The following is a 20,936-nucleotide window of genomic DNA, read 5'->3' on the forward strand; positions in this document are numbered from 1 at the left end:
TGGGTCTGTGTTTCCACCGTCTCCTTGGGGTAGGCTCAGGTCCTCCCACACCCGTGCCTGGGGTGCGGGTGATGCCACACGTACTCCCCACCCGACGGCCCAGGCGAGGGCACAGCCCCCTGTGTGGGGCTGGTTGTGGGCCCCCAGGGAGTGCCTCGGGGCGGGCACTCTAATCCCGTGACCACCATGCTGGCAGCTGCCGTATTTGCATCAGCAGAGAGGGAACTGGCATTTGGAGGATTTCGGTAACTTCTTGAAAGTGCTAGAAAATGCGAGTGCCCGGGGAAGTGGGGTCGGCCTGGCGCTGCTTCCCCTCTGGCTGAAAGTTCTCATTCGGGTCCCAAAGCCCTATACTTCTCTACAGCTTGTCTAGAATTCACTTTGTCTAAAGCTATCTTAAATTCTATCATAACTTTGTTTCTCGATATTCTTATTGCCTGTGCTTTTCAGAATGCCATCTTACAAGTTTTTGATCTCTTGTTTCATGAGTTTTTGTTTTCTTTCTCTGAAAGCATGTGGCAGGCTGCTGACTAAAATCACTTATGTTTCTTTTTGTACATATTTCTGAACCTATGTTCTTCTTCTACCTCCCTCTGTGTTTTTGTGTTTTCTTTATGCGGCAGAATCTTTTTCATGGCTTCAGTGTTTTTCCGTTTGCTCCTCCCTGAAGGAGAAGTCAGTCAGGCCTGTCTCACCTGTGCCCCAAGGTGTGTGGCCGTATCCTGCAAGCCCCTCATCGCTCACGTGCATCCTCTCTTGGGTGCTTGGACTTTGAGCTGGGTGGTGATAGTTCCCTTGGGCTGGGCCTCACATCACTTTGGGAACCAGCAGCCTGTAGGGTGTTGAGAGGAGGCTCTGTGGCCTCTGGTTCCTGCGTGGCACCCCATTTGGCTGGGACACATATCTCCCCACCCCCAGCCTCCACACACAATGCCCTTCTAGAAGGGCTTCAGAGGGGCCTCAAAACTCCCAGGCACCCGTGCTGTCATCCTAGAGCTGGCAGAAAGGCCTCCCCGTGTGTGCGTGTGTTTGTTTTCCTGATTTCTTTGTTTGATTCATTAGAAACTGGGGTGGTGGGGAGTAAAAGGTGCCCTCGCTGCGCTCCCACGCCACTCAGAGGTCTCACTCTCTGCTCTTGTGCAGGCCGGGGTCTGTGTCGCTGCGCTCATGACACTGCTGCTCCTGTCGCCTTGAACCAGGCTTTGGATTTTGTAACATTAATCTTTTCCCATGTCCGTGTCCAACAGATGATATATTTTGAGGCCAGGACGCCGGGCTAAGTAATAATTCCACACAGGGTCCCCTAGGTGACGTGGTCAGTGAATTCACTGCAATTTTATTTGGAGCACGTGGTGAGTATTCAGTGAAGGTGCAGAGATTCGGGTTGACTGTAAACTCAATTAGCCGTGTAGTGTGGCTGGTGGCTAAAGAGGAGACGTCAGTCTTGAGCACTTTCTGAGCAGCGCGTTGTCCCTAACAAGGGAGGGGGCAGTGTCCCTAAGAGCATGGCTGTGATAACAACCACTGTTGGTGCAGATCCACCGGCTGTGCCAGGCAGAGCAGAGCGGTGAGACCTGGGAGTGGCCAGCATACGGGTCCCGTGAAGCGTTAGTGTCCTGGTTCCAGGCCCTGAGCCTGTGGCTCTGACCCTGGAGAGTGTGGGTGTGTGTGGGGAGGGGTGGCAGGGCCGAGAGCAGGGAGACAGCGGGGCTGCCCCATGCTGGGCCTCTGGGGCTGAATGCAGTGTAATTGGAGCCCGTGGTGGAAACCGAGGGACCCAGGCTTAGGGTTAGGGTGAGGCTGAGGAAAGGGTGAGGTTGAGGCTCAGGGTGAGGAAACACTGTAAGCATTTCAGAGGCAGATGGTGAAAGGCGTGGCGGTGAGCTCTTTGTGGGCCGAGGCGCTGAGGGGCCGTGTGGATGGCCCACCGTCAGAGATGACACGGGGGCGTGGCCAAGCGTGGGGTGAACCCAGAGGACTCTTAGGACCGCCATTCAGTTCTTAGGTCATGTCATCACGTGGACTATTGTAGATGGCAAATTCAACTATATTCATTTCCTCTGGTAAAATATATCTGAGTTTAGTTGTTTATTTGAGGGAAATAGGACAGTTCAGTTCAGTACTGTCAGTTCAGTATGTTTAATGTGTCAGGTGGGCGTTCTCACTAAGCAATAGAAACTGGGGTGAATTGCCCCAGAATCCCCTTCCCTTCCCTTTCACTTGGCTTCATAACTGGCTTGAACTCTTTAGGTTAAGAAATAGGTTTTCCTTTTAAGATTTGCATTAGTCTCCAAATATTAGCTAAATCAAGACAGGTGCAAACCCTAGATGTTGCAGCAACCAAGCCTTCCTCCAGGCCAAATTGACCTGGTTTTCGTACTTTCTCTGGAAGTCCAACTTTTATGGAAGAGGTCATATTTTCCCTCACGTCCCCTTGGGATACACAGTTTTCCCAGTGCATTTCTGCTCTGTCCACCCATCACCCATCCCCTGGAAACCTTGATGAATGACCTTCCTCGTCTCGGTTTTCCCAGGAGTTGCTACTTGAGACAGAGAGAGGCGGCAGTGGCTGTAGTCATCCGCTGTCATCACCACCATAGAGGCACGTTTAAACATGCCTCCTCTCCCTCTAAACTTCTTGTCCAGGACCAGTTGTGCCAGGATTCAAGCACGGCAGGGAGGCAGTGTTTGAAGGAGGGTTTAATTAGGAGGAGGTTCATGTTTGAACTGTACACAGAATATCTACTGCGATAGAACCAATCTGAGCCATAAAATAAATTTAAATAATTTCACATCACACCAAGTATGTTCTCTGACCATGACGGAATCAAGCTAGAAGTCAGTTATAGAAAGCTATCTGAAAAATCCTCCAATACTTGCAAATTTAACAACACACTTCTAAATAACTCATGGGTCAAGAAGAAACCAAAAAAGAAATGAAAACTGCATATTTTGAAATGAATGAAAATGAAAACACCACACATCACAATATGTGAGCTGTAGCTAAAGCAGCACTTAAAGGAAACTTAAGAGTACGAAACACATCATTAGTAAAGAAGAAATGTCTCAAATTAGTGTCTTTAGCTTCCACCCTGAGGAACCAGGAAAAGATCACATTAAAGTAAGCACAGTAAGGGAAATAGCAGGAACCAAAACAGAAATAATTAATGGAACTGGAAACAACAAGGAGAAAATCAGTGAAAGCAAATGATTATTCTTTGAGAAAATCAATAACATTGATGAACCTCTAGCCAGACATAAGAAAAAATGGATATACTGTGATCAGCCCTATACCAACACATTAAATTACTTAGATGAAATGTATATATTTTTTGAGAGAAAGTACCAAAGCTAACTCAAGTACAGATTGATTATCCTAATTCTATATATATTTAAAAGTGAATTTTTGTTGTAAACTACCTCCTGTGGTCCAGAAAAAACCTCCAGAACCAAAGGGCTTTACTGCTGAATTTTATTAAATATTTAAAGAAGAAATAATGCCAATTCTCTATAAACTCTTACAGAAAATTGAGAAGGAGGGAATATTTCCTAAATCATTCTGAGTCCAGTATTACCCTAATAACAAAACCAGGCAAAGACATCAGAAGAAAAGAAAACTGTGGACAAATATTCCTCATGAACATATATGAAAACTTTACAAAATTTTAGCAAATCAAATACAAAATATAGAAAAACTAGTTGAGGTTTATCTGAGGAATTCAAAGTATCTTTTACATTCTAAAATTAATCAATATAACTCACCATATTAACAGACTAAAGACAAAAAAACAGTATCATTTCAGTGTATGCGGTAAAAGTATTTGATAAAATGTAACACCCATTCCAGATAAAACCTTTCAGGAAACTAGTAATAGAAGGAGGCTTCCAATGAATGGCATCTATGACAGATCCACAGCTAACACCATAGTAATGGTGAAAGACTGAATAGTTCCCCCTGCAATTGAGAATAAATGAAGGAAACATGTTCTCACCTCTTCTATTAAATATTTTCCGGGGGTTCTAGCAAGTTCAATAGGAAATAAAAGGCATTGAAATTAGAAGGGAAGAAGTAAAACTGTCTTTATTCTTGGTCGACATGTTTGTCTATGTAGAATATCCTATAGCATCAAAAAGAGGCATCAAGAATAATTGGGTTTAGCAGGGTTACAGGATACAAGATACACAAATCAATTGTATTTCTCTATAATATCAACAAATAATTAGAAATTGATGAAACATTATACCTAATAGCAAAACATTGCTGAATGGAATTATTGAAGACAAATCAATGGAGAGCTACACCTCTGCTCAAAGACTCAGTATGGTTAAGATGTTAATTCTCCTCAAATTGGTCTATGGATTCAGTGGACTCCCAAGTAGAATTCAGGTAGGGGTTTTTTTGGTAGAAATTTGACAACTAACACTACTTGGTTTCATGATTTATTATAAAGTACAGTAATCAAGACAGTGTGATGTTGGTGTTAAGGCAGACAAATCGATCGGTGGGTCAGAACAGACAGTCCAGAAATAGACTTACACATAGATGCTCAGTTAGTTTTCAACAACAGTGCCAAGGTAATTTAGTGGGAAAAGGGCTAGTTTTGTCAAAAAATGGTGCTGGAATAATTATACATTCAGACGCAAAAAGAAAGAAAAAAAGGACCTTTGATCCATATCTCCCATCATGTATAAAAATTAACTTAAAGTAGATCAGAAATCTAAAATTTTATACATCAAGAACAAAACATGAGGTATTTTTTTGTGACCTTGCACTAGGCAAAGTTTTCTTAGTTATGACATTAAAAGCATTATCCATAAAAGAAACAAGGTTATAAACTGGACTTCATTAAATTAAAACAATTTTAAATTCTCTGCTCTCCAAAAGACAGTGTTAAGAAAATGGAAAGACAAGCCACAGACTGAGAGAAAACACTGGCAAATCTAATTTATCTGGAACATATAAGGGACTCTTAAAATCCAGTACTAAGGAAATAAGCAGCATAATTAAAAATGACCAAAAGATTTGAACATCCACTTCACCAAAGAAAATACGTTGATGGCAAGTTAGTACCTGAATAGAAGTTCAACAGCATTGGTCATTAGCTAAATGCAAATTAAATCCACAATGAGACACTACTTGGTGTGGCCCATCTACTGAGCCCTGGCAGAGATGGAGAGCATCTCATACTGCCCGTGAGAATGCACAGTGGTACATGTGCTTTGGAAGACATTTTGGCAATTAAGCCAAGAATCTAATCCAATATACACCCACCAGGCATTCCACTATTAGGTGTTACCCAAGAGGAATGAAAGCATATATCCATACAAAGCTTTGAACAAGAATGTTTGCAGAAATTTGTTTTTAATAGCTGAAATACTGGAAACATCTCATGTCCATCCATAAATGAATGAATACACAAATTATGGTATATGGTTGCACAATGACGTTGAGGAATCTCAAAAGAATTACGTTGAGTAAAAGTAGTCAGGCCAAAAGTATGTGCTCAGTGTGCTTCTATTTATAAACTTTTAGGGAAAGCAAATTCTGTAGTGCTGGAAAGCACGTCGGTGGTTCCTTGGGGCAAGGTGTTTGTTGCAAAGGGGAGAGGGAGGGATTGCAGACGGCCACAGACAGCTCTGGAGTGTGCCTGTCCGTTATCCTGGCTGTGGCGATGATTCCGTGGGTGTGTACACATGATAAAACATTTCAGCGTGTACACAGCACATGTACATTTTATTATATGTCAGTTACATCTCAAAGCTGATTGACTGACTGGTTTTTTGCGAGAAAGAAAGGAGGACCCCTTTTCGGAGCAAGATAACCTCCAGAGCTTAAGTTATTTTCAACCACAATGTCCAGTATTTAGTGAAAAATTAAAAACAGGACCAAAAACGAGAGCTAAAACGGATGAGAAATAAAACCACAGATGACTTATAGAATTGCACTACCAGACAAGAACTTTAAAGTCATGAAGATTATTGTCTTAAAAAATAGAATAGATATAAAAATATATGAAAAAGAGAGAATTTCAAGTGAAATCATAATCTATGAAAAGAATCCTATGGATTTAAAAAATATAGGATCTGAAATGAATAATTCAGTGGACTCTGTAACAGAAGACTGGACACAGCCTTCGTGAATTGAGCGGCACTTCAGTGAAGTACGTCTGTGTTGAAGCACAAGAGAAAAGAGAACAGAATAATACAAATAGAACGTGAGAGACTGTGGGGCAGAGTCAAAAGGTCTAATGTCATGTAATGAGTGGCCCAGGAAGCAGGGGGAGATTTCAGAAAAATATTTGAAGATATAAAGGCCATGGATTTTTCCAAAGCATTGAAGATATTCATGCTAGAATCATGAAACTGCTGACCCTGAAATGAATAAATAAAGAAGGAAGCAAACAAATAAGCAAAAGTAACTTTTCACATCGAGGCATCATTGCTCGACCCTTGAAAACTACAGCAAAGAAAATCTTCAGAGCAACCAGAATTAAAGATGGCCCATCATTCTCAGAGTCTGCAATCTGGCGCGTCTGGTGGCCTGTGCGTGCACACGCCACTGTGGGGTATGCATCCTGAACAGAATTGCCGTGTCCTTGCTTATACACATCTTCTGCTCTGCTGGCCGATGCCCCAAAGTCTGTACTCATAGCAGCAAAATACAGACCTACCTCATGGTATGACGGTTCAGGCAATCACCTTTTCCCATTGCTCTTCAAAACTACACCAGATTTCAGAGAGCAGCATCTTTTTACCCCTCCATACAATGCCTTTTTTACCCAAAACAAATGAAGCAAACAAACTATATGGAGTGGTGTTGTAGCACTATGGCTTCGAAAGAGGGACATTCACCAATTCCTTGATAGGACCTTTTACACGAGAAAACATGGAACGAGTGTCCTTGTGCACCGTATCTGGATGAGCAGCCAGCAGCCTGCGTGTGTCCATCCATGAGAGATGCACAGACAGCACCTCTCACCACACGTTGTTCTGCTGTCTGCTTCCGTGCATCTGGAGGTGCCTTCCTGCCGGGACAACACTTTGCTGTGCTGGAACTCTGTAAAAGCCCTCGGAGTGCAAAACAACCATGCGCCTCAAAAAGGTTTATAAATTGGTGAAGAAAAGAGTGCAGAAATGAGGATGTACCTTCCAGAGTGACCCCCGGACCACTCTCCTCCAGCCGGGAGCCCTGGCAAGCCCCGCCCTCCTCCGGCTCAGACCATCAGGCTTGCTTATATCCTGTTTGTGCAAGTGCAAACTCCGCTTGTTTACTTCTGAACTATTCGTTACTGTTGTAAGTTTGTTTTCACTGTTCAATTGAAGTACTTTTCTACCTGTAAAAATGGTTTGGTTATCTTTGGCTGGGACTGAATGCATCATAACTTTTCTATTATGATTAGTGGATACATTTTTTCTTCTGTATAGTAGAAGGAGTTTCAGAACAAAATAATAGCCTAAGTGACTGGAAGGTGTTTAAAAGTTCCCATTGCTCCTCACCCCTGCCAGCACTGGGCAGGGTATTTGTCAGACTGCTGTATTTTAGGCAGTGTAGTGGGTGTGTACTTATATCTATTTTTGATTTTAATTTGCATATCTTTGATTACTGTGAGACTGAGTACCTTTTCGTGTGCTTATTGGCCATTTGGACCTCTTGTTTTATGAAGTGCTTTTCTCAGTTTTTACCCATCGTGCTATTTGTGTCTACAGCGTTTATAAGGGAGAGCGATCAGGCTGGCCCCAGGTGTTTCCATGGCAGGTTGCATGCTAGATAAAAGTGTAGCAAGGTATACAAAATCTTTAGGAAAGAAAGAATTTTCTCAATAATACATTTTCAAACATGTGAGGACCTAGGGAAAAGTGATGATTATGCACCCTCGCTGAAAGGGCTCCTTGAAGATGGCGCTGGACTCTGGACAGCGCAATGGACTCAGGGGTGAAGGGGCACAGGAAGGATGGGGGGACCCACAAGCACGGTGCACAGGGATACGTCGAGGATGGGATTCTCGAACGGCAGACCTTCACGAGGCGGCAGCAGCAGTATTCACAGTAGTGACAAGGAGGGAGCCGGGGGTGGGGCTCGCAGAGGGGACGGAGAGGCACCAGCCGCGTGCTTCGCGCTGTTCAGGCCAACTACTCGATGCATAGGGATTCAAGATCGTCATCCAGAGTTATCAGCAAAAGCACCAAAGCTAGCCAGATGAGGACTCACACCGGGCAGTGGGGGAGGGTGTAGATGTGGTCACTCCTGAGTTATCCTTGGTGGGTCAGCACTAATCCTCGTAATGGACAGAGGCCCTGAGCAGGGCTTTCCCCACCACACCCGAAGTACAGATATTCAGTAAACAACTTAAAAAAGAGCTCAGCCTCACTCAAGACGGTTACATTTTTAAAGTGTCAAGCAATTAAACTGGTGTGGTGATATTTTTCATCTTGCAGTTTGTCAAAGATCAAAGTGTTTGAGGGTGAATCCAGTGGCTGGAGAAAGAGCACCCCGGAATTTGATGGGGATATAACCTGGAGAGGCCTGTATGGAGACGATTTGGGTTAACTTCTCTGAAATCAAAAGTGTACAGTATTTCTAGTCTCATGCCGAGGTGCCTCTGAATGTGTTGATTCAAAAAAAAAAAAATCTAAGATGTACTGATGGTAAAGAATAACACGCCAGGTGCAGAACAAGACATGCATTTTCCTTCCATGTGCACAGAATGTGTCTGGATGGACCCACCAGGGGATGTTAATGGTGCCTGTGAGCTCAGAAATACTACGGGAGTCTTTTCATTGTTTAAATTTTTACTCTTTACATTCCAATATCTATAGTTTTGAACAGTTATGAAAACCACCCAAGACCAAGAAAAGTTTTAATAGTCATTATGAATAAAAAGAATCTATATGCATTGCCAAGTTCATGTCAAACTCATGGCACGTTAATATTATTTAATAATCGAAACGTGAAACATGAAGTAACTCACCCATCGCTCTGGAGAACGCAGCGGGGGGAAGAATGCCCTGGCACCATTACTGCTCCTACATAGAAGGGACACAGAGTACGGTCACTTCAAGTGCTGTAGAGAGCAGTGAGGGCTACACATGCCGTGCTCTCGGGAGGAATAACCCCCCCGCTCCCCACGAGTGCACGTGTCCCCGAGCAGCCAGCAGGCCAGGAGGGATTCCGCCAGGTCACTGGGAATCGCCAGCCCTGCAACCCTGCCGCGTGCTTTCCTTCTCTGAGCCTGATTCCTCCTCTATGAAGCGGTGACGATGACACCTGCTTCCTAATCCCGCGAAGAGTGCGTGTTAAGTGAATAAACGTGAAAGTGCTTAGAAGTAACAAAGTGCTGAAGAAGTGTTAGTGTCTCTTCCTTTTAAAGATTTTGCATGTTTTCATCAGCCAGCCTGTATTTCTGGAACACAATTCGTTAGGTATGATTAGGATGATGGCTAGATCTTGAGGTTCATCTGCGATTTGGGAAGAGTTTCGCTGCGGCTTAAGCCCACTGAGGAGCCTCCGGGGTGTGGGTACCAGGCGTCCGGGACAGGCCCTCCTCAGCTGCTTTGCTCCATTAGAGGAGCAGTGGTGCTTGGCTGGGGCCCACAGCACCCTGGGCATCTCTGACTCTTTAAATGTGGCACCAGATTTTTTAAAACGTATTTCTGTTATAACGATTGAGAATAGATGCAAAACAAATTTCAAGTATAAAGGTGTCCCGTGAGCCTCCAAACGTGAGAGTATGAGCAGGAACTGGGGCCGAGCGGGACCTCGGGCCGTGCCGAGCTCACCGGGTAACATGACGCTTTCCCCTTGCTTTTTGGTAGATGGACAATGTCCTCACCTGCGGGGGAAGCAGGTGGGCTGGCAGGACAGGCGACCACGGGCCGGGAGGAGGAGACGCTCCCAGGTACTCTCGTCTACCCCGCTGGTGACCTGCCTGCCCGGCCCCTCCTGGCTGCTCTGCCACTTGTGCCCTGCCTGCGCCCCACCCCAGTGCCTGTTGGTTGCCCCCCTCAGCCTGGATCCTGACCCTCCCCTCTCCCACCCGGCTCGGGGCCTGGTCCTCACGTTTGGTTGCCCCTGTGCTTGACCACTTCTTCGGAGATTCTTAACCCCGAGTTGCACCCTGACTCCCATTAACCTCGCTCGGCCACGGAGCACGTGGAGAGCCCCTGACGGGGGCGGGCTCCCCCGCTGGTGTTCGCACCCTCTCAGACCTGCTTCTTGTGTGTTCGTTTCCTTTAACAGGGTGGTTTATAGTGAACTGAGAAGGAGCGTTGGATTCTTGCAGTGACGCGGTCGGGAGTGTGTGGTGCCGTCCCTCCTCATCCCCACAGAATGTCCACCCTGTCACTGGCCACATGCGGGTCTCAAAGGTTAGAAACAGAGTGAAGGTGATGAGATGCTTCAGAAGCAGAGCTGATCTTAGGAATAATTTTAAATGAGGCTCGAAGATAGGGTTGCTATCCCAGAGGCAACAGCCTCACTGGGCAGACAGATCAAACCCGCGCTCTGCGCCAGGTCTGGTTCTGGGCAGGGTCGGATCCGACAGCAAACACTGACGGGCTCTGTCCCCAGAGACGGCGTCAGATGTAGCCCGCACGCCTAAGAAGTGCGAAGGTGATGAGCTCCGTGGACAAAAGAAAGGGGAGAGCAGGAGCGCGCGAGTGCGTGTGCATGTGTGCGTGCGTGCGCGTGCACTCAGTTGGGAGCGGCCTCACTGAGAAGGTGACATTTAAGTAAGGGTGAGGGAGTGAGTCACAGATGGAGAAGAGCATTCCAGGCAGAGGGAACGGCCAGTGCGAGGGTCGTAGGAGGAGGAGGCTGGAGAGCAGCCGGGGGCAGCCTGGCCAGAGCCGTGAGCGGGGTGGGGCTGGGTGCTGGGGCCTGCTAGGAGCTTACACTGTGGGTGGAGGGGGCGCCTGAGCGGAATTCGCTTCTTGAAGAGTACACCTCTGGCTCTGGGCAGAGAATAGACGCTCAGGGGACCCTGGCTGGAATCAGAGACCAATGAGGAGGCTTTACCTGTGCCCAGGTGAGAGTGGTGTGAGGGGGTGGCGAGGGCTGGCCAGACTCTGGCTGTGTTTTGAAGGTAGAGCCAGTGTGAATCCCTGAGAGAGTGGAAGTGACCTGAGGGGCAGGGACAGCGGCAAGGACTAGGGCTGAGGGGCAGTGAGGACAGAGTGTCTCCAGTGCTCGCGTTGGTTCGGGAGTGATTGGCCTCTGGACGCGTGCAGGTGAGATGCTGACATTCGTGCACCTGTCAAGCACACAGCTGGACAGATGGCACTGGAGCCTCAGAGAGAGAATGCACTGGGGGTGTGGGCTCGTGCGGATGCCATGCAGGAAACGCTGGCGCCACCAAAGGGGCGTCTGAGGGAGGAGAAAGGCCTGGCGTGGACCCCAGGAACCAGCAGGGGGGTCCCAGGCAAGTCTTCGGAGCCGGGCAGACTCCGAAGTTGGTTGCTGTTGGTGGGGAGGGAGAACTGGGCTTCCAGCGGATGGCCTGGAGGGGACAAGAGCGAAAGTGGGTGCCCATGGAGGAGCAGAGAGGGGAAGAGCTGGGGCAGCAAGGACAGGGCTTTACCGAGTTGCTGCCGTGGGAAGAGAGGGGGATGCGGGGGAGTTGTCGATGAGCAGAAACGGGGGCCCGGTCCTGCGCGGGCGGGAGGTGGACAGAGGGACTGTCCAGCCACGAGGGTGGCGTCTGGCAGCGATGGACATGCCGGGCCGGCAGTCTGTCCCAGGAAGCAGAGGGGGGAACCGGGAGGTGAGAAGATGGAGAAATCGGGGTGAGATGCGTGTCGTCCTCATGAACGGCCAGTGTTCACCCGTTTGTGGCATTCAGGAAAAGGAAATCTCTTGTGGGTCAACTTACGGTTGAACGTCTTCCGGTTCATGAGGTTTGTGCAGGCATGCCTGGAAGACTGGGGGCCCGGCTGGGCCAGGGGAGGGCAGCGGGATGGCGGGAGCCCCAGCCTGCGTGTGGTCTGCCGTGGGAGCCGAAGCGGCCGCCCAGGGAGAGGCGTGGCGTGGGGAGAGGCGTGGCATGGGCAGAGCGCACGGATGGCGACTCCACGGGCGGACGTTCCTGGTGGGAGGGGCTGGGACAACAGACATGGCTGGTGGCCACAGCTGACTTTCTCTCCACATTGGTGGCAGCTGTAAATTAATCTCTATCAAAGTAGAATATGTTAGAAAAATTTTAAAAATACAACCACCTTTTCAAGTTAGAGAACAGTACTTGGTTTCCATGGTAACTGCCAACCATTTAACTAGGGCAAGTGTTACGTGGTGACACAGGGTAATTACAGACAACAGGGAAATTGCAGGGTATGTCTTACATAAATACAGAGTGGCTGCATGGTTAGCTTCTGCTCCTGAAGCAAAGCTGCCCCTGTTTCCGGAGGTCTGCTCCAGAGCCTGTCCTCGGGCCATCACTGCCGGGGCAGGGCCTGCCCTCTGCCACGCTCTCTGCTACCTGTGAGTCCCGCTGTCTTCCCCTCTCTGCGCTGGGGCCTCAGGCAAGTGTTCCCCGGGCGCACTTGACCTGTGCCTCTGCGGGGCCTTCCCGGGGCCAGGCTGGGAAGAGGTGGAGGCCACACACGGGCCCCAGGCTGCGGCCGTTGAGAGTAATCTATCAACCAGAACTTAAGAAGGGTGTTTCTAGACCTTTTATCAACCGGCTATGAAAGAAACCCTAAATACGGTAAAAAGACAGGAGAATCGGAACACAAATCAGTCTCTTGCAGATTGGAACAGGACAGTTACTTGAGAACATTCATCTGCTGTCACTTATACCAGAGTCCCCCCGAAGACAGAAACTTTAAGGCAGCAGCAACAGTAGAATCCTTGCTGAAACAGGGGTAACTGAGTCAGAGGCTCAGACTTTTGGTTAATTATTAAGAGATAGAAGCAGATAATGCTTGTGGATGAAAACATCACAGGCGACTCGTGCAGAGCCTATTGCAGGTAAGTATGAGGACTCAGACACTCGGCCCAGAACCGGTATCCATGGCAGGTGAGTCACGCCTCTCCAAAGCAAAACTGTGGGCATAGCCAAGAGCTGCCGTGCATTTGAGTAGGACCAGACAGCAGGAGAGGCACCAAATGCAGCAGAAGAACATATTTGAAGCGAAGACTTAATGGCATGAAGACAAGAATATTCATAAAAGAAACAGCTCCTTCAAAAGAAACAAACAAAAATTTTGGAAAGCAAAGTTATCAACACGGAATAATGAGGATGGTTTAAATTGCAGAACAGACAGAAGTGAAGAAGGAATTAGTGACTGGACAAATGAACCGAGGATTTATTCCGGAATGCAAACCTAAAGGACCAGAGCTGTTGCAGAATGCAGGCCTCAGCCACTGAGAGGTGGAGAGTGTGAGAGGAAAGGGTGAGACCATGAGGACTCTGAGAGGCTCTCTTCTCTGTGGATAGGAGTCTGAAGAGCAGAGAGCAGAGAAGGCTGAGGGAGGATGATGAGGCATCCTGGAAGAAGCCTCTCAGGGCTCAGAGCGTGTCGGGGGTAAAGTGTTGAAGGGCGGGGGGGTTGGGGGTTGAGGGGATGGTGAGAAACCACAAGGGCCTGAATACTGTGGGACAGAATTTCGGGACAGGACCAAAGAGAAACCCCCAAAGTGGCTGGCAGGAGGTGCAAGGGTCTGGCTCTCAGTTGGCGTCAAAATTCTCTATGACAAATGTATACTTTAGAATTAATTGGATCAATATCTTCAAAGTTCTTGGGGAAGAAGGATTCCAAACCTGGAATTTGAGACACAGCCAGGATTCAAGTCGAAGGGCAAAGGAAGGGTGTTTCAGACAGTCAGGGACTCAGAGGTCTCCAGCCTCACCCCTAAGACTCCGAGAAAATGAAGAAAGACAGCCATCCACAAGAGAGGTTAGCATTTGGTTCCACTGATAATGGGGAAAGAATCCAGGGTAGCACGTAGCTACTCTAAATAACTGTTGGTGCCTATTGGTATGCAGATTAAAATGATGGTTGAAAAAATCTTGGTAGGTTCCAGCGTTATTTTTTGTCGATGGTTTGTTCAGCGGTTAGTTGTGATTTTGGTGTTTTCGTGAGAAGAGGTGAGCTCACGTCCTTCTACTCCACCATCTTGTTTCTGTCCTACAAACCGAAAAATCTTATATATATGTATTTATGTAGTGATGAGAAGGAGAAGAGTGAAAGATCATTAAACATCAGTTCTTTTTCTGGGGGAATACGTAGATACTATTCAAGCCTATAGTGTATGAATGTGCATTTAAACACGTTAACAATGTACCAGGAGCCACCAGTCACAGGGACAGATTGCGCAGCTTCAAATCTCGTGGAGGAAAACCTCTGGAACAAAGAAAACCTGATTAAGTCACCGAAAAAAAAAAGAAAGGTAGAGAAGAAGGAATAAATTAGAAATCAAAGTAAATGTGTAAAGCAAGACGTCATGTGGCATTAGTTCAAATGTATGTGAAATTTCTCTATTAAAAGGCAAAACTCAGATTGTCTTAAAATTGACACAGAAACAGAAAATGTATTAATGGGAGGAGTACTAAGCAAATGGTAATCACTGGGAAGCAGGCCAAGCAACATTATTTTCAAGAAAAAGATAAAAAGCATTAAATGGGTTAAAGATACTTCACTTTGACAAGTTACAATCCTCTAAGGGGATATGATACTCCTGAGCTTTTATGTATATAATTACATGGCTGTAAAATTTATGAGGAAGAACTTCTAAGAATAGGAAATGGACAGATCCAGTACCGTAACGGGGACTTTAATTGAAAACTCAAGAGGACAGACCAATTCATGTGGGTGTGGGGCTTTGAATGGCATCCCTGACAAATTGTGTCCCAGACGCGGGGTGTACTTACCTGCTTTCCTCCCTCCCCCCTTCCTCCCCCTTCCTTCCCTACTTTCTTCCCTTCTATTTTTCAAACACACCAGGACCATTCACAGACATATTTACCATGTATTTTACTTTAAAGGAAATCTAATTTTTCAACAGCGTAAATCATTAAGTACAGTAAAAATGGAAATTAACCACAAAATGATAATCAGAAGTAACCCAGACTCCATTACATATCTAGAGATTTGGGAATGCTTTTAAATAAAAGCATAAACTGAATAAAAAGTAATGAAAATAAGATAATACTGCACATCAAAACATGAAGGATGCTGTCAAAACTCTTCCCAGGAGAAAATGTTGGAACGCTGGAAGCACTTAAAATAAATGAAACAACCCTATGACTCTAAATGTTAGAGGAAGAATTACAAAATAATTCAAGACACAGTAGGAAAACTTAATGAAGATAAAGGTAGAGATGAATAGAGCAAAACGTGAAAACGTTGCCACATATGATGTAGAAAGTCTGGATAACTATGGGAATGACTGAAACGGTGCTCAGAGTCTGCACTCACTGAGGTGCCAGTGAGGTCCTACTCCACAGCACATTCTCACTCATCCAAAAGGAAACATAATTCTTAAGGTGTGCAATTGTTTTAGAGAACAGAAATGTCAGAAGTTCCCTGAGTCATTTGATAAGATCAGCAATGTTGTGGTATAAAAGTCACACAAGTAATCCTAAAGTCATCTATAGGTAACTCTGCCTTCTGAGACACATGCGCAAACCCTAAGTAAAATGTTAGCAGGTCAAATCCAGCAATGCATTCAGTTTTAAGTACCTCTCTAGCTGTAAGTACCTCTTTGATTTAAGAGGCGTTTTGAGGAGCTGTGCTTTGGAGAGGTGCCCGGTTGTGCCTTGTCCTCTCTCTGCTCTGTTCCTGTCTGTCTGGCGTTCTTGGTTTCCTTCTCTGTGTATCACTCTTCTTGAATTCTTCTCATTGCTTTATTTTGTTTTTGACTTTTAAAAATGTTCTCTTTCTTCTATTTTCCTCTGTTGTGTTTATTCAATCTCGTGTGTCTTCTAATTTCATCCTGATTTTGAAATATTTTTTCTTTTATTCTTGATTCTTTCCTGAATTCTATGACCTAAATTTTGAGTTTTTCTAATTCTGATTTATAGTTTTTCATCTCTTGCATCATTATCTTACTGTCTTTTAATCAACTTAAAGATATTATAGTTTTTCTATTTTTGTCAGCATGGCTTTATGATGTGTGTTTATTGTCAGTAGGGTTGTTATTTTGTTTCCTGTTTTCTTTTGTCTTAAAAAAAACTTTGTATGATATTTAACATCACAGGAAATTTGTTTTGCTGAACTTTTAAGAAGGGAGGTATTGTTTATAACAGCATTGCTAATTTCACAGCTCTAGAATGCCCTCTTCTGTTACTTTTATGAAAGTTTAGTATGAGGACTTGCTGCAGTCAGAGTGTGTCTGGTGGGAGCTGCTGGGGGGGTCCGGAAGCTGGGTAAAGGCCTTGTGTCGCCGTTAAGTGCTCTGGTTTTGATAACTGGTTTTGTACTCTGCCTACCCAGATGCCCTTGGTTTTAGAAAATATGCTCTAAAGTATTTGGGGTCAAGGCAAGTGCTGTCTTGTAGTCACTCTCAGCCGGTGTGGATTGATGGGGAACAAACACCTGTGCAACAACAGACAGGCCTGACTGTGAGCAATGGGGGACAGTTAAGGGACCTGCAGAAGTTGTTGTAATGTTCACGCAACTTTTCTCAAGGTTCCACATTACATCCCAATAAAACGTTGTCAAGTAAGTAAGTAAAACGAATTCTTCAGTGGAAAACACGGTGGCCCTTCTCCTCTGTACAGATCTCCTGGGAGACTCGGGAGCGGGGAGGCCAAGGGGCAGCAGGTGGGGTCCCAGGTGGGCCAAGGCGGGGCGCCGGGCTCTGGGCCGATGCGGGGGCTGCCGTTTCAGTGTCTCAACACTTTTCTCAAACTGCAATTTTAATTAAAACAAAATCAATGCCTCAGAATATAATTCAAAAATCTAATGAGAAGAGGACAAGCGCCCTCCTGAAGTGACGTGGGGTTTCGGGGCCCAGGAGGCCCAGAGGGCTGCTGGCGAGAGCTCTTCCCTCGGCCCGGTGGGCGCCTCCCACTGTCCCGAGGTTACTTGTCACCAAGCGCGAGCTGCTGAAGGTGTGCGCGGCTGGTTCTCTACCGACTCGGGCTGCGCCCGGAGTGGGTCTCTGGATTCGCGGGGTGCAGCGCTGCCGGCCGGGCCTCGTGGTGGGGAAGCCGGGCGGGGGCTGGGGCGGGGGGAGGTGCTCGGGCGCTTCTCGCCCGGGGCTTTCCACTCACACCCGAGCCGAACACGTCCCCACCCCGTCCCCCACGGTGGCCCCGCCTCGTGGCCGTGGAGAGCAGGACCCTGGAGCTGCCCGGGGCTCTGAACCCTGGGGCCGCGTGAGCCCCGTGCTGGGGAGGTGATGCCTCTTCTTGTAGCAGTCTCCAGGGAGCTGGGACTCCAGCCGGCCGAGGGCGGTGCGGCGGCTCACCAGGCGCGCCCCTTTCGTGCCCAAGAGGCTCATCTTGAGATGCGGGCTCCTTGGTGACCTCGAGACCCCTCAGCGTCCCCCCCACAGCCAGGCCTGACCGCCCCGCCCTCACTCTCCGCTCCGTTGCCCTGGCCCCCCCGGGCCTCTGCCCCTTGCCCAGGGCCGGGTGCCACGCCCTCGCGGCACCCCGGATCCCCCCCGCGCGGCCCGCCCTCGGCCTGCCATCCACCCTCCCGCACTCGAGCCTGTCTGGCCCTGGCGTCCTTTGTAATCCAAGGTCCGGGCCCAGCCAATTCTCATCACCACGACCCCTCGCCTGACCCTGGGAGGTCTCTGCCCACAGCGGCCCTGCGTTCCCCACCGCTGGTCTCCAGCACGACCACCTGGATCTGAGCGCTGTCCGAGGAGAGCGGTACCCGGGTGATGTCAGCCGCGTGTGGCCCCAGGCCGGCCGCCCCTCCCCACGGGCTGCGGCAGCCTCTCGGTGGAAAAGGAGGTGCCTGGGCAGAGGGCAGAGGGATCACAGACGCCCCCCCGGCCCCCCCCACGTCTGTGCCCCCGCTGTGCGTGCCCCTCTCCACATGGGCTCCACGCCGGGTGTCAGGCCGCTCGCTGTCGCTTTGTCTCCCGCCCTGGAAGCGCCCTTTCCACGCGGCTGGTGACCTGTTGTGTGCTTCTTGCTCGTTCTCTGCCCTGGGCTGAGGTTTTCTCTGGACAGTGCGGCTTTCAGGACGTCGCTGCAGCCACTGCTGGGCTGCACTAGCACATGTTAGGCTCGTGCAGTCCGACGAGGTGAGGCAACCTAGGTGGGAAACAGCGAAGCACCCACACCGCTGTGCCCGTCGCCTGCCGGAGTTCAAAGTAATCACGTTTACAAACTAGTCACGTTTGTAACTATGGTGCACATCCCTCCCATGTCTGTTCGTGACGCCGACGGAGCTGGCCGGTCGTCTTGGGGTGCCAACTGTCCCTCTGAGTCTTAGGGCCGCTTAGGGCCTCCAGCGCAGCAGCATGGAGAAGGGCGCGCAGAGGCAGCTGCAGCTAAGCTGTGGCCTTGGAGACAGTGCTGCCCGCCTCCCTGGTGTCTCCCGCTGGAGGAGACGGCCCAGCCGCAAGGCCCACGTCTCCACCCCCACCCCCCCCCCCACCGTAAACCGCCCGCCGGCTCCTGGCCCCGCGCACAGGGGATGGTCAGATGTGTTCTCCCCAGAGCACAGACCTTCCTCTCTCCCCAGCCCCAGCAAATAATTGAGCCCTGGCGTTGTTTGGACCCGGACGCTTTCAGAAACAATACAGTAAACACATTCCTCACCTTCGTCTGTTCCTTTCTCTTATCTCCTATTCTTACTCTAGAATTATCCTGGCAAAATCAGGCTTAAAGTTCCTCATTTGTATAACACTTTGCAAATTACAGAGTGCTTTTCATGTCACTGAAAGGTGGGTATTTTCTCATTTGTATTTAGAACGAGGAACAGAGGCTGAGAGCAGCCGAGTCTGGGCATTAGCCTGGGGGTCGAACTCAGGGTCCTCTGCAGAGCAGCCCCCAGGAGCCGTGTCACTAGCCGGAAGTCACCAGGCCCCAGAGAGTGTCCCTGGGGTTGGAGGAGCCGATGCGGCTGCACGGGCGCCAAGTGCTCCCGCAGAGCCGCCTCGCTGCACGGTACTCTCTGCCCCCGCCCCTCCTCCTCTGTTGCCCTGGCGGCCGCCTGGACCTCCCTGCAGGACCTCCCGCTGGGGAACATACCAGAAGTCAGCCCAGGACAAGGTGTGGTGGGCAGATATGTAGGCTTCCACCCCGGCCTAGAGGCCTTGCTGAACTCCCCCCTTGAGAGTGGGCGGCACGTGGGACGTTGTCCCGTGATTGTGTCGCGTTGCCTGGCAAAGGGATTTTGTGGATGTCATTCAGGTTTCTAGTCACCTGACTTTGAGTGACTCAGAGGGAGGTGCCCTGACCTAATCTCAGGAGCCCTTCTGTCTGGGTCTGGACGTGGGAGGTGGAAGAAGACAGAGACGGGAGGTGAGGGGGATTCCAGCGGGAGAGACCAGGAGAGGCAGATGGCGTCTGGGAGCCAAGAGGGCCCAGCCGGTGGCCACAGAGACACCCTCCGCCTAGAAGAGCCCGGCTCCCAGGGAGACCACAGCAGTGGCTGAGTCCTGTGTGAATGAGGACCAGCCACCCCATGTCCGGGCCTCCTGGCCGTGAGCTGATAAGTGGGCACTGTGTTCAGCCCTAAGTTACGGGGTTTGCTCTCCAGTGGTAGAGAAAGCTGCACAGACCAGCAGGAGTGGGGCCAGTGGGGTGACATCGTGCTGGGCTGGAGTCTCAGGGCCACTTACAATTAACGCAAATCCCTACTGATGAGAGATGCCGCCTTCATCCCAGGCACTTATGGTCCGCGCTCCCCTCCCCCCACCGAGTGCTGCGATCCACAGCATCTCAGAATTTGTCCCTCTGCCAAAAAGCCAACTCATGACCCGCCTTATTCCTCACCTCTGTGCTTCCCGAGGAACACTGCAGTCCTTCTGTCATGGTTTCTGTGGCCTCCCATTTCAGTCACACCTTCCGGCTGGGAGGGAGGTCCTTCCAAGTGGGGCATGGCAGGCTCTGCCCACACACAGGCCTCGCCAGACCCCGTGGTCTCCTCAGTGTGTTGCGTGGCCCTTAGTCAGGTTATCCTTGGCTTCTTTTGTAAGTGTTACCGATGTATAGGAGAGATACTTATTCTTGCATCTTTAGTTTATAATCTGTCATCTTAGTAAACTACGTCCTATTGGGTCTCATAAGCTGGGATGTGTTAGGTAGAGAATTACATGATCACAAATGATCATTTTAACACCCTTCCCTTTTGAGTATCTATGGCTCCTCGTTATGTTTCATTTACTAACCGCATGGCCTGAATCTTTGGAGTAACATTGAATTGCAGCCTGTCCTTTTCCTGTTCGGCCAGACCTCCACCTCCTCCTGCCCCAAAGCTGCCGGATGCAGTGCACACCCGACCTGCCGGGTTCTAACAGCAGTGAATTATTGACTGTTCTGGTGCTCCTTTCTGAAAACCTCTCGGCCCTGGGCTGTGACCACCCCGCCCGCACGGCCTCCAGACGCTCCTTTCCTGGACCCCATGGGCTCTCCTCGTCCATGTGTCCGCGAGCACGCTGCTTCTGCCCACTGTCCTGGGTTCTCCACTCGCAAGACGTGCGTGTGGGCTCCCCCCTCCCGAGACGCATCCCCGACCGCCAGATGTCCCCCCTCGCGTCCTGGGCACCTGGAGAGCCACACCCCAGACCTGGCTCCTGTCCTGAGTGCGGGGAGCCGCCAGCCCTGCCCCCTCGCCTCACCCCGCCTCCCCACATCCACCACGAGCCCAGGGTCCTCGGTGTGCTCCAGGCCCCTCCTCATGCCTCAGCCTGCATGCAGACGGCAGAGAAGGCCACAGATCAGGGAGGCAGAGGACAAGGAAAGATAGGAAGGCTCCAGAGCCCCCGGGACGAAGTGCTTGCCGGTGTCTAAGGGGCCTGCCTTCCCAGGCAG

The 20,936-nt window shown here is 49.2% G+C and overlaps 1 protein-coding gene across 13 annotated transcripts in view; it reads left to right on the top strand.

Annotated features, from left to right (window-relative positions):
• The window catches only part of PCBP3 (poly(rC) binding protein 3), a 213,262-nt gene that overhangs the window by 110,992 nt on the left and 81,334 nt on the right, over positions 1-20,936 (top strand). The window contains exon 1 of one of the 13 annotated variants that reach the window (XM_049709683.1): positions 9,814-9,896. The exons of 11 other annotated variants lie outside the window; for them this stretch is intronic. The gene's annotated coding sequence lies outside the window, so the exon portion shown is untranslated. Of the gene's footprint in view, positions 1-9,813; positions 9,897-10,234; positions 10,366-20,936 lie in introns of those variants that run through there. One more of the 13 variants, XM_049709682.1, reaches the window with a different exon arrangement.

This window comes from Orcinus orca, chromosome 5 (assembly GCF_937001465.1).
Source record: "Orcinus orca chromosome 5, mOrcOrc1.1, whole genome shotgun sequence".
NCBI classification, from domain to species: domain Eukaryota; kingdom Metazoa; phylum Chordata; class Mammalia; order Artiodactyla; family Delphinidae; genus Orcinus; species Orcinus orca.